At 41.2% G+C, this 17,409-nt stretch overlaps 1 protein-coding gene and 1 pseudogene across 3 annotated transcripts in view; one reads left to right on the top strand and one right to left on the bottom strand.

The window, feature by feature from the left end:
- Window positions 1-17,409, bottom strand: part of ACYP2 (acylphosphatase 2) — a 137,142-nt gene that overhangs the window by 114,217 nt on the left and 5,516 nt on the right. Inside the window, exons 2-4 of one of the 3 annotated variants that reach the window (XM_036435324.2) lie at window positions 15,669-15,748; window positions 14,926-15,082; window positions 13,712-13,778 (exon numbers count right to left, since the gene is read on the bottom strand). The gene's annotated coding sequence lies outside the window, so the exon portion shown is untranslated. Of the gene's footprint in view, window positions 1-13,711; window positions 13,779-14,925; window positions 15,083-15,668; window positions 15,749-17,409 lie in introns of those variants that run through there. The other 2 variants (XM_036435325.2, XM_045580748.1) reach the window with 2 other exon arrangements.
- Window positions 4,596-4,740, top strand: LOC118717869 (annotated as a pseudogene).

Here is a 17,409-nt window from a genome sequence, read left to right as displayed (position 1 = left end):
GGACTTAAATGTGGACTCCTGGGATTGCTGCCTCCCTACCTTTTATGGATAAGGTTGGATGAGATAATAAAAATTTGTAAACTTGCCATAAAAAGAATAAGGCACAAGCAAGTATCTAGGTAGTTCTCAATCATATCAGACCTACTATCCCCTTTTTTATAATGAAACATTCCCTTCACTGTCTTGAAATGAAATTCATATATGATAAATCTACCCAAGGACACACAAAAGTTTAACTAACATAAGGCTTTAAGTGTAATATAAAGGAGAAATAAAATTAGAGTTAATGTTTATGTTCAAATAATTATAAATAGGTTTTTCACCCACATCAGTGGCCTGAAGGATATTTGAAAGCTGGACAGGGCCCAGTCGGCATGGCTCAGTGGTTGAGTGTCAACTTATGAACGAGAAGGTCATGGTTCAATTTCCGGTCATGGTACATGCCCGGGTTGTGGGCTCGATCCCCTGTGTGGGATGTGCAGGAGGCAGCAGATCAACGAGTCTCTAAAAATACTGGTATGTTTTTTAAAAAGAAAAAAAAGAAAGCCTTAGCTGGTTTGGCTCAGTGGATCAGCATCAGCCTAAGGACTGAAGAGTCCCAGGTTCAATTCCAGTCAAGGGCAAATGCCCGGGTTGCGAGCTCGATCACCAGTAGGGGGCATGCAGGAGGCAGCCGATCAATGATTCTCTCTCATCATTGATGTTTCTTCCTCTCCCTCCCTCTTCCTTCTCCTCTGAAATCAATACAAAAAACATTTTAAAAGAAAAAAGAGCCAAAACCGGTTTGGCTCAGTAGATAGAGCGTAGCCCTGAGCACTGAAAGTTCAAGGGCATGTACCTTGGTTGTGGGCACATTCCCGGTAGGGGGTGTGCAAGAGGCAGCTGACCAATGTTTCTCTCTCTATCCCTCTCTCTTCCTCTCAGTAAAAAAATCAATAAAATACATATAAGTTAATTAATTAATTAATTAATTAATTAAAAAAGAGAGTCGGGCAGGACAATTTCTTTGTTCTATGGAATTGTTTCATACACCTGTCAATCCTCGCCCCCAGCCACCAGTTGGTATGCCTTCAATTATTATGATAACCAAAAATGCTCCCACAACCCACAGAACACATCCTAAAAGGTGATACTGCCCCTGTTGAAAACCACTGTGTACCTCTGTTGGGAATTCCACTGTATCAGCACAAGATACACTTGTCATTCTCCCCGGCGAAGAGCTCCAGGGCCTGGCAAGCCTGAAGTCACCAAGTGTGCCTTTTCTATTTGGATACAACTATATTTAGGCCACTAGTTTTAAAATAGTACACACTCACACACCCCTTATTCATCTAGGTCTCTCACCACGGTGAGTGATGAGGCTTTGGTCAGGGAGTGGCCATGCTATGCATGTACTGATAGTTATGTAGAGTGAAGTAGAAGCATTTATTTTGTGCCATATTTAAAATGTAGGAAGGTGGAAATGATGGGTGTGTCAATGTGGTGAGTTGCTAAGAAGAGCTAGTTGGCTTTGTACGTTGTTTCCTGGTTCTGGCTGACCCACAATTAAAAGAGACTCTGAATTGTAAACATTTTTTCCCTGGCCAAGGACAGGCACTAGTATTTGCTTCTTTTTCTGCCTGCTGAATTCAAAATTGAGGCCAAACAGGGACCCTAAGGGAATAAGTCTCCTTACCAATATGCCCTTGACATACATCCCTAGTTAGGATCAATTGAAATATTTACCAGACACTTATAAAGATACTGCGTTCTGGCCAAAAAGGAGAAAAAAATATGTTGTGGAAACTTCTGTAAGTCACCCACCAGCATTTACCAAGAGATCAGTGTTTTGCTGCCAGAATAAGCTAATATTTGAATGGAAGATGAATTTTATACAATCTAAGGGAATGCTTAAATAGCAACATCCCTCTACCCAATGAACTATAATATTACATTTGCCCCTTTTCATCCAAGAGATCCAAGAGTACGTTTGCTAGCTTAACCCTAAGTCTGGTTTCTGGATGGTAGCCCATCCTGTATAATAAAAGCCTAATATGCAAATCCACCAAACAGCATAACGACTGGTGGAATGACCAGTCACTGTGACGTGTACTGACCATCAGGGGGCAGACACTCAATGCAGAAGATGCCCCCAGCCTGCAGGCACAGGCCAGTCACGGCAGGTGCCAGCAGGGCCCCCCACCCTACCCCATTGCCCTTCTGGTAGCCCCACGGAGAGAGGTGACCCGCGGTGGACGGTGGGGCCAGCAAGCCAGTGGTGCCAGGCTGGGCAATGTGGGTAACCAGTGGGCCACCCTATCACCCCACTGGTTGCCACACAGATTGGCCCTGATCACCGGTCAGGCCTAGGGACCCTAAGAATTTCGTGCACTGGGCCTCTAGTTAAGTCTACATGTGTTTCAGGAAACCCTGAGGACAGCTACGTGGCTCAGCTTCTTTGCCCTGAGAGGCTAACTAAAGCTCAATCATGAGATTCCAGCAAAGCAGGTTTTAAGAAGCCTATGTGATCAATTGCTATTCTTGTGTTCATGCAAACTATCCGGCCAAATTGAAACTAGACTTAATAGAGTAAATAAATTGGTCTTAATTTGACTCTAATAAAAATGAGGGTAATTTTAGAGGGGAAAATTGTGTTTCAATAGGCTATATAATGCACAATTGTGAATACTGGATTCTAATCAAGTAATTGTCTTCAAAGTTTTCTTGTTGTTCTAGCTTTTGCCGCAATAACTCTGTCTGTCTCCACCAGGTTACAAGCTGTACTAGTTCTCAGAGAATACCACCTCTAGACACCATTGCCACCTCCTTCTGTGACCGGGCCTCATTGTCTCTCTGACAGAGAGCAAATGCAGTCCAGGAGGATGAGACTTCTCACCTGAAACTAATCTCATAGATATGAGATGTTAGAAATAGCAGTGGGGAATGTTAGGGGCAGAAATAGAATATTGGGGACTAGCTATAATAGAATAAATAGCATATTGGGGACTAACTTATAAGAAGTATTAACCATGCTCTGGTAACCATGATTGCTTTGTTCAGATTAAAGAAAGCACATTCTAACCTAGCTGGTGTTTGTACACTCCTGAGACATGGGAGTCAACCTTGAATGTGGTCCATTCTCATTCAAGAACTGCTAATTGATCAAATAAGATGAAGTTTGAGTCTTGGCCATTGAATATAGCCTGCATTGCTTATTCCCCATGCCTGTAATACCCATTCTGCTTGCCCATTCGTATTTCTTTGGCCTACTTCCCCATTTTTGCCCCACCCAATATAAGCAGCTGGCTTATGAGAGGGTGCAGAGCAAATTTTCATGGATGACCTACTGCTGTCCCATACTACTGGCATTATTGCAATAGATGTTCATATATGATTTAAAAAAAAATAACAAAGTGGATTTGAATCTATGAATAGGAGAGGAAAATTTATTCCAAATGGATGTATTCATTTGATTTCTTTACTCAGCTTAAATCTACATATATTACATTGCATGTGCCCTCAGCTCCCTGATCCCTATGACACTTTGAGATAGTCACTTGATTATGCTGATAGATAGCACTTTAAATTATGATAATAAATCTCAAGTAGGCCTTAATAGGGCTGGCAATTATTTCCCTGGTCCTTTTATTCTCCCACTCTCCCAGGTGACATTTCATGCTTCTCCACCGTACACAAATTCAAATGCCCCCTCACCACCCACTGTCATTCTCTGTGATGGCCTTGCTTCCTATTTCACTGAGGAAATAGAGTGAATCACAGGACAGCTCCTACAAATACCCACACCTGCATCAGGGCCCCTGTCCTGGACTTGTCCCACATGGCCAAAGATGAACTCTATGCTCCTAGAAAAGGCCACTTGCTCTACTTGTAGACCAGCTGCCACTTATTCCGACCCATTCAAGGACATCACTTTAGTAAATCTCCTCTCAATTCTTTCCTTTTTACTGGAATTTTTCCATCAATCTAGATACATCATTTCTTTCAATTTTGAAAAATCCTCTCTTGACCCTACTTCCTCCTCTAGCTACTACCTTCACTTCCCTCCTTTTTGGGGGTTATCTATATCCATCATCTCTAATAATATCTCCCTTCCCATTCTCTCTTAAACCTTAAATAATCAGGTATTTACCAGTCCATTCCAATTAAATTGCCCTTATCAAGGTTACCTAGACCTCCCTATTGCTATATTCAATAGCCACAACTCAAGCTTCATCTTATCTGATCAATTAGCAGACTGTGATCACTCTTTCCTCCTCGAACCACTTTCCACTTGGTTTTCAGGAACAGACTTGCCTGGTCTTCATCTTACCTCTGTGGCAGTAGCCCTTCTCAGTATCTTTTATTGGCTCTCTTCATTTCCCTGACCTCTCGAACTTGCAGTATTCTGATTCCGTCCTTGGACCCCTTCTTTCTCTACACTTGCTTTTTTGGTGATTTCATCTAGTCTACTGGCTTTAAATACCATCTAATCTATGCTGTGTCCAGTCTGCATTTCACACCTGAACTCCAAGCTCACATACCCAGCTGACTTCTCAATATCTTCACTTGGATGACTAGTAGACACCTCAAATTTAACAAGTCTAAAACTGAGCTGAATCCCCTGGCAATGGGCAAGGAGATACCTGATTGGTGGTGTTGCTCTTATATCAATCAGGGGCAAAGCAGATGTACAGTCCTCAGTTCATCCCAGTTTGATGCCTCTGGCAGTGGTCAGAGTTGTTTCCTGCCTGAGACACATAAAATTATAATTCCTAGGTCTTGGAGGTGAAAAGATCAGAAACAGTGGTATCATAATAAATGGATTATTAATATTAACTGAGGTGTAGGAAGGGATGTAGTTTTAAAATGTTTGTGTAGATGTTGTGATTACTCACTGCTGTCTCTTTCCTAGAACTCAGTCCTGTTGGTATAACTCCCCCCAAAACACAACAAAATAAACCACTACCACCACCAACAACAAAAAACACCTAAACAAACAAACAAAAAAGGATGTCTTTAAAAAGAAACATGGGAGAATCTTGCAGAAAGCAATGCAGAGTATGGCAGAATGTCTCCAGGAAATGAAAAGGCACCAGGCGCTGTTCTCTCAATCTACCTTATTCTATGCTTTCCTGTCTCTTCTGCTTACTCATCAGTTTGCCCAAAAGGACTCTCAGTCCTGACTCTAGATAACTGCTGCTTCAAGCATCAACTACGTCTTACTGCAAGGTCTTAAGTCTCAGTTCAGCTTATCAGGAAAAGATCAGACCCATCTTTGGACTGGTCCTCAGGATAAGGAGTCCAACTCTGGTTCAATCATTTGTTAATATGGCAGAGTCTTCACATAATATTTCAGTGCTGAAATGAAGGAGCGTTGGAAACAGCAGGCAACTTGGCCAACAGGATGCTAAACTGGAGAGACTCTCAGGTTCAACTGAGGTCTCTATATGTCTAGCACTTCTCATGCAGGTGTTTCTCTGAACAAGTTAAAACACTGAGAAACCAGTTCTGCCAGCCTTAAGCCTTCATTCACTTCCAGACTACACGAGTTGGTGAAAAATTCAGAGATTGAAAAAGAGATTGAAGAAGCAGGTGCTGAGGTCTGTTCCCAGCTTTTCTGTGCATTTCCTCCCCCCACCCCCTGTGCAAGAGATTGAAGAGGGGAGCTCATATCATTTCAAGAGAATCATTTGTAGAGCAAGAATCACTTGAGAATTTGGGGGTACATGGAAAATGGTATCTCACTTTGAAAAGTCATTTTTAGACTTTTGCTACATCAGCCAGGGAAAGAAGAGCAGCAGAAGGGAGGGAAAGACAGGAGAAAGAGATGCAGTCCCAGGGGTAAGCTGCACTCACACTGATGAGAGGTTTGGGGTGGGGGAGACCTGGACAAACTGGGATCCTGAAGGAGGAAACTGGCCTGTATTAAAAGGGCTCTCACCCCTTTTAAGGGCAACGCCACCTCAAACTTCTAACATGGACTAGACTTTTTACTATTTGAGAATTACTGGAAAAGTATGAGATGGGCCCAAGATTTTATCCAAGGTGTGTGAAAGGTGATTCCTCAGAGCTAGTTTAAATAGAGAATGGGAGTGGTGGCGGAGGGGGTCCCACCAGCACCCTGCTAAGTATAACTTGTTCTTTAAACCAGTTACAAATGCAAGATTATGTCACTCCAATGGTGTTTGCAGATTCTAGGCGCTAACTAAGTGGAGAATAGTCCAGCAAATTGAAAACAAAACTTGGAGTTGAAAAAATATATATATTTTTAATCCTCACCTGAGGATATTTTTCCATTGGTTTATAGAGAGAGTGGAAGGAAGAGGGCAAGACAGAGATAAATATCAATGTAAGAGAAACACATGGATTGATTGCCTCCTGCACACACCCAACTAGGGCCCTGGGGCCAGGGAGGAACAACCAAGGTCTTGACTGGAATTGAACTCTTGGGTCCACAGGCCAATTCTCTATTCACTGAGCCCAACTGGCTAGGGCTGGAGTTGAAAATTTGTTTGTCAACTTACACTTCTTTCTTGAGATAAAACAGTGCTTCGTTTGTGATTTAGAACCCGACAAAAAAACTCTCTAGAAGCTCCAAGGAAGTAGATCTGTAGAAAAGGGACTTATGAATAAAAAAAGAATGACAATGACAGAAGGAAAGAAAGAAATATTCTCACTTCTATAAAGCTGCACATGGTTTCCTACTGAAAATTATGACTGACTGGAGAGTGGAGAAGCTAGCTGAATAGTAAGTATCATGTAAAGTAAGTCCTCACTTAATATAGGTTCTGCGACTTGAAGCAAAATGGTATAAGGAGAAACTAAAACCGTACAATAAATGGATCCGGCCTGCCTGTAACTACTCCAGCCAATAAACCAGAGACAGGGTTGAATCATATTATGTAAGCATTTATTCCAGTAATGCTGGCAGTATGCTGGAGAAGCAGATCATCCATGAAAATCTGCTCTGCCCATCCCCCACCCCCATAAGCCAGCTGCTTATATTGGGTAGAAGGACAAAGATTAAAAGGGGAAGTAGGCAAAAGGAATAAAAATGGGCAATATGGTTACAGATTACAGGCAATTTGGGCTGGGGAGTTGCAAAGGGCTCCATAGACTCTTTTTTTTTTTTTTTTTTTTTTTTTTTTTAGCAACAAAGTTGTTAATCTTTCCATGATAATAGTGTGTATGAAGAGGGCCACATGCTGACCTGACAAGCTCAAGAAAGGTCTGCATGGCTGTCTTGCAAACTCAGAGACCTAAAGAAACCACAAAGAATGGTCTGAAATTAAACTTTAATTAAAAGCAGTTATGGTGGGCAGTTAAGTCCTAGGTGATATCTTCACTGACAAGGTCAACCTTTACCTTAACTGAGCCTATCTGTCTTTTTGCATCTATGATAACATATCCTTGAAATGTCTGGGTAACTTGTAACTTCCCTTTTTCTGGAACCCCTGGGGCACAACCTGAAGTTCCACAAATTTCTTCATTATCATGTTAATTGTTTCTGCATCCACCTAAGTATGTATCTATCATTTTATTTTTTATCCAATCCCAGGCCCCCCCATCCCTGGCTTTGTTTTCTTCCGCCTCTCTAGTCTATGACCAATGGATTTCTCGTAACCCACCTACATCCCTCCTTTGACTGCAATGTATAAATATTGACATAACCCACCATTCTCCAGAGCATTATCTCAATTCATTAAGGTTCTGCTTCCCGGCAGTTTGGCTCAAATAAACTCACAAAAATTCTTTGAGGTTTGAATGTTTTTATGTTAACAATAGAGAATGGACTAAGGAGGATGGACCACAAATACAGGTGAACTCCCAGGTCATGGGGAGTATACTCCCAGCCAGGTTAGAATGTACTTTCTTTAATCAGAACACAACAATCACAGTGAACAGAGCATGGCTTCTTAAAACTATAGCGAGTCTCCACTATTCTATTTCTCCCTCCCACCCCTAACAAAACCAATTTTACCATACACCAGTTGACATAAACAAGAATTAAATTCCTATGGCACCTCATCGATGTTGTACCAAAACATTATCCAAGGACCTGTATTTTGAGGCCATCAGGTAAAAGAAGTAAGACCCCAGCCCCGCTCTGATCATGAACACAGGAACCCAGAAGCTGAAGAGGGAGGTCAGCCATACAATTGCAAAGGTCTGCATTCCCCAGTATGCTCCACCCTCAGTGAAGTAAATTTCTCAGATTCCGCTGGAATCATAAATTCTTAACCTGTGTCCCAATGTATGCCTTTGTTTACTAAACATTTCTCATGCTAAATCCTAAGTTAATACATTCCAAATTTTGTTTCTTAGTGACTTTTAGAGAAGAAGGGGAGGGACAGAGAGATAGAAACATCAATGAGAGAGGAAGACATCAACTGGCTGCCACCTGCATGCAACTCAGGTATATGCCCTGACTGGGAATTGAACCATCGACCCCTTCATTCCTGGGTCAACACTCAACCACTGAGCCATACCGGCTAGGCCACCAAATACCTTTTCTTATCTCTTCTATCTCTCCTGCCCACAATTGAGTGTGGCCATGTGACTAGGTGTAGCTAAGGAAACATGAACAGAAGTAACAGGTGTTACTTCACAGCAGTGAGATAGATCCCCTTGCATCAACCCCTCATCTCTCCCTTTCTGTTTCTCTTTTGGCTCAAAGACTGAGGCAGCCTGGATCAATGGGTCTCAGCATACAGCATAGTTATCTACAGCAGAGTCCGCACCAGCAAGAAATAAATTCATATTTTAAGTCAGCATTCTTCTGGTTTTACAGCATAAAACCAGACTACTTCGACACTTGCACACCTACTTCCTCTATTAATTATCCATTTTTCTTCTGTAGGTATATTCAAGTATCTCCTATCCAAAAACAGAAACAAAAAACAAACAAACAAAAAAAACCTTTCCTTGAGCCTACTGTTTCTCAAATTATCATCTATCTCCCTCTCACTTCTGGAAGGAAAATCTATATTTGCTACCTCCGCTTTCTCAGCACCCACTCACTCCTTAGTTCCTGGGGATCTGGCTTCTTTTATCGCCATTCTTTGGAAATTATTATATTTTTTTTAAGATCAATTATCTACTTGCTAACCCACACTCAATCCTGCCGTCTCTGGTCAAGTGATTTTCATTTCTTTTTATGACCACAGACCCATTTGAAAATTAGATAAAAATTATGGATCTTATTCTCAGAAAAATAACGTATACATGCATACAAACTTTTCATAAATGTCAAAATTTTTGTTTGTTTGTTTTGTTTTATTATCATGCTCTCCCAAAGCCCACCCATAAATAGCCCAATCATCTCTGTGCTTTGGGTAAAGAATTTTGCTCTGGTATATACTTAAGAAAGAAACAGAAAGCAAAGAAGTTTATTCATTCCCATAAAAAAGTCACATGGAGTATTCTTTCACTTTCCCATATATTTTTCTATGTCACCCTAAAGTTTTGTCTCCTCTATATTTTTTGCACTTCTGTAAACGGTAATGTAATTTGCATTGCCATCTATTCCTCTCTCTCTCTCTCTCTCTCTCTCTCTCTCTCTCTCTCTCTCATCTCTCTTCATTTGATTATGGAGTACTTGCAGAGTAAAAAACAACAGTGTGTTTCTTATACCAAAGGAAATGACAGCATAGCTGGGAAAGAGGCATGTTTACATTAAAACTTGAGTAATAAGAATATGAATAATTGGGAGACACATTGAACTATTTCTAAGGAAGGGTCAGACACTGCTTTTTATAAGGTAGGGAGTGTAAACTGAACCTTGAAAGATGAGCTGGTGTTTTGTTTTCTATTAATTTCAGATGGGAAGGGAAAGGGAGAGAGAGAGAGAAACATCAATAATGAGAGAGAATCTTTGATTGGCTGCCTCCTGGATGCTCCACATCGGGGATCAAGCCCCCAACCTAGGCATATGCTCTGACCTGGAATTGAACTGTGACCTGGTTCATAGGTCTTCGCTCAACCAACTGAGCCACAACGGCCGAGCTGGGCTGGGTATTTGATATGTAGATAGGAAAAATGATATGACAACTAGAATAGGAAGCATTGTGTGAGCAACAAATAATATGTAAATACTAGAGGCCCAATGCACAAAATTTGTGCAAGGAGCGTGGCACTCGGTGGTTGCCTCAACCCTTGCAGCCCTGACTTCATCTGGAAGGTTGTCCGGAAGGATGTCCAGCTGTCCAGTCTAATTAGCCTACTATGCTTTTATTATTATAGATAAATGAAATGTTGAAGTAGGTTCCACATGGATTGACCAGAGAGAACACAAAGTTAGATAAAAACAGAATAGTCAGCTGGGGCCAGTCTTATGTTAGTCTTGAGTACCAGGTTAGAATGTCTGGGCATTAGTTTGTGGGCGATTTTAAGAGGGAGACACTGAATAAATATTTTTGAGCAAAGGAATGACAGCATCAAGTGATCTTTTAGGAGATTAAAAGATCTCCTATATCACATGATCTCTCATTTGTGGAATATAATGAACAACATAAACCGATGAACAAAAATAGATCCACAGACAGAGAAACATTAATCATAACTTCAAACCTCAGGGAAGCTAGGGGATGGTGGGGGTAAGGGGAAGAGGTCAACCTAAAAACTTCTATGCATGCATATAAGCCTAATCAATGGACACAGACAACAGGGGTGGGGAAATGAATGAGAGGTGGGGGGTAATGAGAGAATAAGGACACATATGTAATACCTTAATCAATAAAGAAATTAAAAATAAAAAAAAAGATCTCCTAAAGGCTAGAAGAAGAGTTAGGAGACTGTCTCCAACAACCCATAATCTGAACGTGTGAGCTGCAGAATTGAACTGCTTGAGGAGAGTGACATTAGCAACAACAGCAGAACTGACGTAGCAGGCGTGAGGACTCCTGGCTTGGATAGCCCTTCAGCTGGGAGAATGTGGTTAGCTAATAACAGCTCTGGCTGCAGCACCTCCGGGTCCTACCACAGCAGCATTCAAGCTGTGGCCACCGTCCTCCCGGGACAACCGCCTATGACTGAGCGTGGCCATGTGACTCGGGTCTAGCCATTTCTGTCTGGCAGGACTTCTCTACCAGGCAGCCTTTCCCTCGGAGCTTCCCATTGGCTCAGACTTCCCTAGACCTCTATCAGAGTCTGAGGCTCTCCCTGTCCAATCCTGTTCCCTCCCTTTTCTTCCACACGTGGCCGGTCAGCATCGGGGTCTGCAGAGCTTTCCCGAATTAATCCTCCTTCCTCCCCCTTTGCCTCTCATAGGTGTCCTACCACACTCCCCCCAACTCCTAGGGGGCGGGGAGGATCTTTGGAAATACAAAAAATTACACATTGTTCAAGTAAAAATTAAAGTGATAGCCTGAACTGTGTCTAATAAAGGCATTTCTAATTTTATTTCATGGGCCAGAAAACTAAGAAATGTGCTAATAGTGATTTTGGGATTAAGAACAACACCAAGGTCACACTGCAGATTTGAATGAGATTTCTGTATCCGGAAATCTTTTCTCTGGTTTAACTTGAGATTAAGTACAAGATGAAAGTAGCTATTTGGACATATCTTTATTTAGAGAAACTGATTTATTTCAAAGAGAACATTTTCATCTCAAGTACTGCAGCTGGGGTTCAGCAAATATGAGAGCCAGTGTAGATGCTAGAACTATGTCTTTCAGATGGCAAAGATCCCTGGAGCTTCTCTGAGATATACTTTATGTCTGTGTTCACGAGACACTTCTGCAAAAATGGAAAGATGCTCCTGTTGTGGCAGTGTTGAAAAAATATATATGAATATAAAAAGGACTGTCTCAAAATACACCAACTCTATATTCAGAATTTAACGGAAACACTAGATGACAGACTAACACTATCAGCTAAACACAACCACTCTTCCTGTTTTGTTTGGTGGGGGGCTTATAGTGCAATGTTAGAAGATATTTTGTGTGTGCATTAGGCTGGGGGAGAGTAATTGGTCACTGAGTTTCAGTTGTTCAGGGGTAGAGTAACTTGGGAATGGAACTGTTACACTAAAGTAGCTTTGAGCTAATATGTAACTATTTGGTTAAATGTCTAGTCATTTCATTCTTATTTTTAACTGCTACCCAAGGCAACAGTTTCCTTGAAACATTTCAATAATATAAATTCAAATTGTTGCCTCTCAGTCGTTAACCCCTGCCTAGCATTGCCTCTCCCCTGCCAGCTTTCTACTTCACACATTTGCTGTCACAAGTTCTTTTCCTCCTTGGTCTACAAACTCCCAATTTTCTACTTTTTCCTCACACTATTTGTATCTTTCTCACAAACCTCTCCTCTCAACTGAGGACACTGCCTCATACTTCCTTCATAAAACAGAAGCCATCACAAGTTAGCTCATCATCCCATTCCCAAATCTATAATTCCATCTGCATCTGTACATTTTTTCCTTCTTCTCTCCCTTTTAATGAAGGAAGCGTCTCTTCTCCCATAATGTTATTCCTGCTCTGAATCCAATTCCTCTTTCTCCACATCATTATCTCTCCCTTCCTAATAAGTTATTCTTTTTATTTTATTTTTAAATATTTTTATTGATTTCAGAGAGGAAAGGAGAGGGAAAGAGAGATAGAAACATAAATGATGGGAATCATTGATCTGTTGCCTCCTGCATGCCCCACCATGGGGACTGAGCCTGCAACCCGGCCATGTGCCCTAACAGGTAATTAAACCATGATCTCCTGTTTTATAGGTTGACACTTAACCACTGAGCCACACTAGCTGGGCTGATAAATTATTCTGATCCCAAACAAACATGTGTTAGTATTTCTCATCTATTTAAAAAAAAAAAATGTTTTCTTGCCCTGGCTGGTTTGGCTCAGGGAATAGGGAGTTGGCCTGTGGACTGAAGGGTCTTGGGTTCAATTCCAGTCGGGGGCACATGCCAGGGTTGTGGGCTCAGGCCCTGGTGGGGGGCATGCAGGAGGCAGCCGATTGGTGTTTCTCTCTCATCATTGATATTTCTATCATTGATGTTTCTATCTCTCTCTCCCTTTCCCTTCCTGAAATAAAAAAAAAAAAAATCAATAAAAACATATTTTAAAAAATGGTTTCTTGAGTTATAATATCTTCAAGCTACATTTTGCTTTCTCTCACAGAAAACTTCTTGACTTCTTGAAATATCCTCTTTATTCATGCTCTACACTCCCTCACCAAGTCACTTTTTTTTTTTTAATTTTATTTTATTTATTTATTTTTTTTAAAAAATCCTCACTGGAAGGTATGTTTTTACTGATTTTAGTAAGGGGGGAATGGGGGAGGGCGAGGAGGGATGAAGGGAGGGAGGGAGGAAGAGAAAGAGAGAGGTGTATAAGAGAAACTTCAATCCATTGCCTCTTGTATGAGTCCCCATTGGGTATGGAACCTGCAGCCTAGGTATGTGGCCTGACTAAGAATCGAACCAGCAACATTTAGGTGCATGCAATGTAGCTCCAACCAACTGAGCTACACCAGCCAGGGCACCAAGTCACTCTTGAATCCTCCCCAATCCGGTTTCCTTATCCTGCCATGTACCTGAAATTGTGCCTGCCGCGGTCAACAACGATCTCTACAGGGTAAGGCAAAAGTCAGTTTACAGTTGTGAGTATGCAAAACACAGTTTATTCTTGTCATTATTTATTATTTTATCATTCTCCATATGAGCAATTGTAAATCTACTTTTGCCCCAACCTGTATAATCAAAATCCATTGGCCACATCCTTACCTTACTTGATTCTTCAGCAGCATCTCTCTCCCTGGACACGTTCTCCACTCAGCTTCTGTGCTGCCACCTGCGCAGAATAGTGAAGACAGCAGGCCTGAGATGGTTATCCTTCAAAGGAGCTTACAACACTGGCCCTGCACTAGCATTTGGGAACTTGACTTTCAGCAGTGTTCCCATGGTTCCCTAACAGAATGATGGCTCACTGTGCCTAGACCCATGCTCAGCAAACTGCGACTCGTGAGCCACATACGGCTCTTTGGCCCCTTGAGTGTGGCTCTTCCACAAAAATACCACGGCCTAGGCGAGTCTATTTTGAAGAAATGGCGTTAGAAGAAGTTTAAGTTTAAAAAATGTGGCTCTCAAAAGAAATTTCCATCGTTGTACTGTTGATATTTGGCTCTGTTGACTAATGAGTTTGCCGACCACCGTGCCCAGGCTATATAAACAGTGTGGTTTATGCTAAACACCTGCTTTCCTTCGGGGAACCTGGACTTTTGCAGGCAGAGGGTGCCTACACGATCGGACCCCAGTAAACAATATTGGGCGCCGTGTTTCCAATGGGCCGCCCTCAGCAGAAACATCACAAACATGTTGCTGGGCATCTTCATTTCTGGGGGAAGAGCATGCTCTGCGTGGCCGCTCCCTGGAGCAAGAAGATGTAAGGAAGCTGCCATGGATTCCTCCCGATTCCAGCTCTGTTTTCCCTTCCAGGCCAGAGCTGTGTGTTACTCCATCACTGTGACCCATCTTACTGGGAGTACAATTACATGCTCATTCCAGCGAGCCTCCGAGAGACTGTCTGTACGGAGAGCACTAACCTGCCCTGGTTTTCCTTCTCTCTTGCTCCTTTGTTGGTTTCTCCTGCTCTGTCCCACTTGGAGGCCTCAAGGCTTTACTGTCCTCTCTTCTTTATACTTCTTTTCAGATCTAATTTAGTCCCTTCACGTTAAATATAATATCATCTACATGCTGACAACTTCCAAATTTCTATCTCCACTAACTCTAAAAGCTGAAATCCAAACGCCTACTTGAATCTTCACTTAGGATCTTGTACTGCGGTTGTTTGTTTGTTTCTTTGTTTGGTAAGGTTTTTCCATTTATGTTCAAAAAGGATTAGTCTACAATTTCCTCACTCCGTTTGGGGGTCAAGTTTGAATTAGCACTAGTTCCTAACTGCAGACTACCAAGGCATATTTTAAACCTTCGTCATTCACCTCTAAAGCACCTCACTGTTCACCACTGGCTCTCTCTTCAATGTGCTGGTTATTTTTGTGATGACAATGGCAGTGACATCCAGAGTTATCTTTGTAAATGACAAGGCTCCTCATGTGATGCCCCTGCCTCATTGCTTGCAGGATAAACCACAAACACCTTGGGAAGGCATGCATGACCATTTGGAACCTGGGCTCAGCTTTCCTTGTTGTCTCTTCTCTTGCCTTTACCCACACTTTCTGTGCTCTCACCACATAGTAGCCATTGCTTCCTAGCCTACGCAGGCCTCCTGAAAACACCAGGGCTTTCTACATACTGATGCCTCCGCCTGGAGTATATGTATCCACCTGACTTCAGGATTCTAATGACACTGCTCAGCTTCTCCCAGATATTTGGTGTCTGCCCACAGCACTGTATTCATATAACTGAAATAGCTTTGGGGATAAAAATCTAAAATTCTTAACCCAACTCACAAGGGACAGTATGATTTAACTCTGTTTACCTTCTCAGCCTTATCTCCTCTCCCCCTCCCTCCCTGTGCACATAGGTCTTTTCAGAGCTTCTCAAACAAGCCAAGTTCTTCCGCCAGGTCGAACTTCCACTCGTACTGTTTCCAATTCTCCTTCAGAACACCTCATTCGCCAAATGCTACTTCCTCAAGAAAGTCTTTCTAGGCCCCCCTGTTCTACACAACCAGAGCCCTCTTCTTCCTATGAAAGGCTTTAATAGAATTATAATTAAATACCTGGAGAATGAGTTGTTTGATGTCTGCCTGCTCCACTAGATAGAGAGCTCCATGATACCAGGAATTAGACTGAAATGGATCTTTTAGGGGGAAAAAATTTTATGTTAAAGTTTAAATTGTGCATATGTTTAGCATATACATCTCTTTTCATCTGAACCTGTCTATATTTTATTTACACACACATAGAAAGCATTGTATGAATAGCTGTAATATAAAAACTGTTAAATTAAGGGGGGAAATGACAGTTCCATGTTTGGATAAAAGCATTACTAAAACAGGGGCAACAGAAGCCTCATGGTAAGATGATGACTCAAAAGAACGAGTTTAGCAGAAGCTGAAATTTATAGCTGAGAGCGACTATAGAAACATAAGCCACCATCCTCCAAAATTAACAGAATTATTGGATGAGGTATTAAGTATTTCCATCTGTGTAAGGGTGTTTGAATTATAATCAGTCTTCAGTTAATGTCATCAACAGGTTGTGCCTTTAAGTGAACCAATATTAAAAAAACTCACTATTTCAACATAGGCTAACTGATATAACAAGAGTTAAGTTCCTATGGTATCTTATCAACATTATAACTAAAGGACACTGAGGACCTGCAGTAGTTTCATCTAGAGATCTTAAGTAAGAAGATTCCAACAGGCATTTAGTTAGAATTTTATCTGTTTACTTGTTTGTCAATCCACTAGACAGTGAACTCTTTGTGGACTAGTACTGTATAATTCATTTATGATCTCACCCTTGTATCCATTAATTCTGTAAATATGTATTGACTGCCTTCTGAGTGCAGTCAATACATATTTACAGAATTAATGGATATATATTTCACTGTGGAGAATTAAGGATTTAACAACAGATCAGATACAGATGAACAAAATATCCTCAGAACCATATCTAGCTGGTTTGGCTCAGTGGATAGAGTGTCAGCCTTCAGACTGAAGGGTCCCAGGTTCAATTCCAGTCAAGGGCACATGCCTGAGTTGCGGGCTTGATCCAGTAGGGGCGTGCAGGAGGCAGCCAATCAATGATCCTCTCTTATCATTGATGCTTCTATCTCTCTTCCCTCTCCCTTCCTCTCTGAAATCAATAAAAATATATTTTAAAAAATATTCTCAGAACCAGAAACAGATCTGATAAAGTTATTGAGAATGAGATAGAGAGACAAAGATTTGAGAAATACAGAAAATATAAAGATCAGAATGAAAAGGTATAGATGTCTAATAGGAATTCTAAAAGGAATAAACAAAAAAGTTGTGAAAAGATAATGGATGAACATTTTGACGACTAATAAATTATTTGAATCCTTTAAGAAACACAAATCCCTTGCAAGATTAATAAGAAGCCCACATCAAGTTACATTGCAGTGAAATGGCAAAATGCCTAACAAAAACTGTAAGATAATAATGGAAAAATCCATTCTTTTAGCTATGATACCTTCCTTGTTAAAAACTGAACTCCATATTTGAACTTTAGTTCAAATGAACTGAAATGGATAATATGACTGGATAAAAATGATTTTTGGATGACATATTCAAAACTTAAAAATCATACAGGGACTAGAAGAAGTCCTCATTTCTCAGATCCAATATTCGGGTGTCTTTTAATAACTGCAACAGCAAGAGTCTGGATATTTTATTATACTAGAATGACTCATTTTTAAAGATTATGCTCTGGCAACAGAGATTCATTCACTTGCCAATATATCCCCAGGTCTAACTACATCACATATAGAAAAAA

This window comes from Pipistrellus kuhlii, unplaced genomic scaffold, assembly GCF_014108245.1.
Source record: "Pipistrellus kuhlii isolate mPipKuh1 unplaced genomic scaffold, mPipKuh1.p scaffold_m20_p_13, whole genome shotgun sequence".
In the NCBI taxonomy this organism is placed as follows: domain Eukaryota; kingdom Metazoa; phylum Chordata; class Mammalia; order Chiroptera; family Vespertilionidae; genus Pipistrellus; species Pipistrellus kuhlii.
This window is presented reverse-complemented; position numbering and strand designations above follow the sequence as displayed.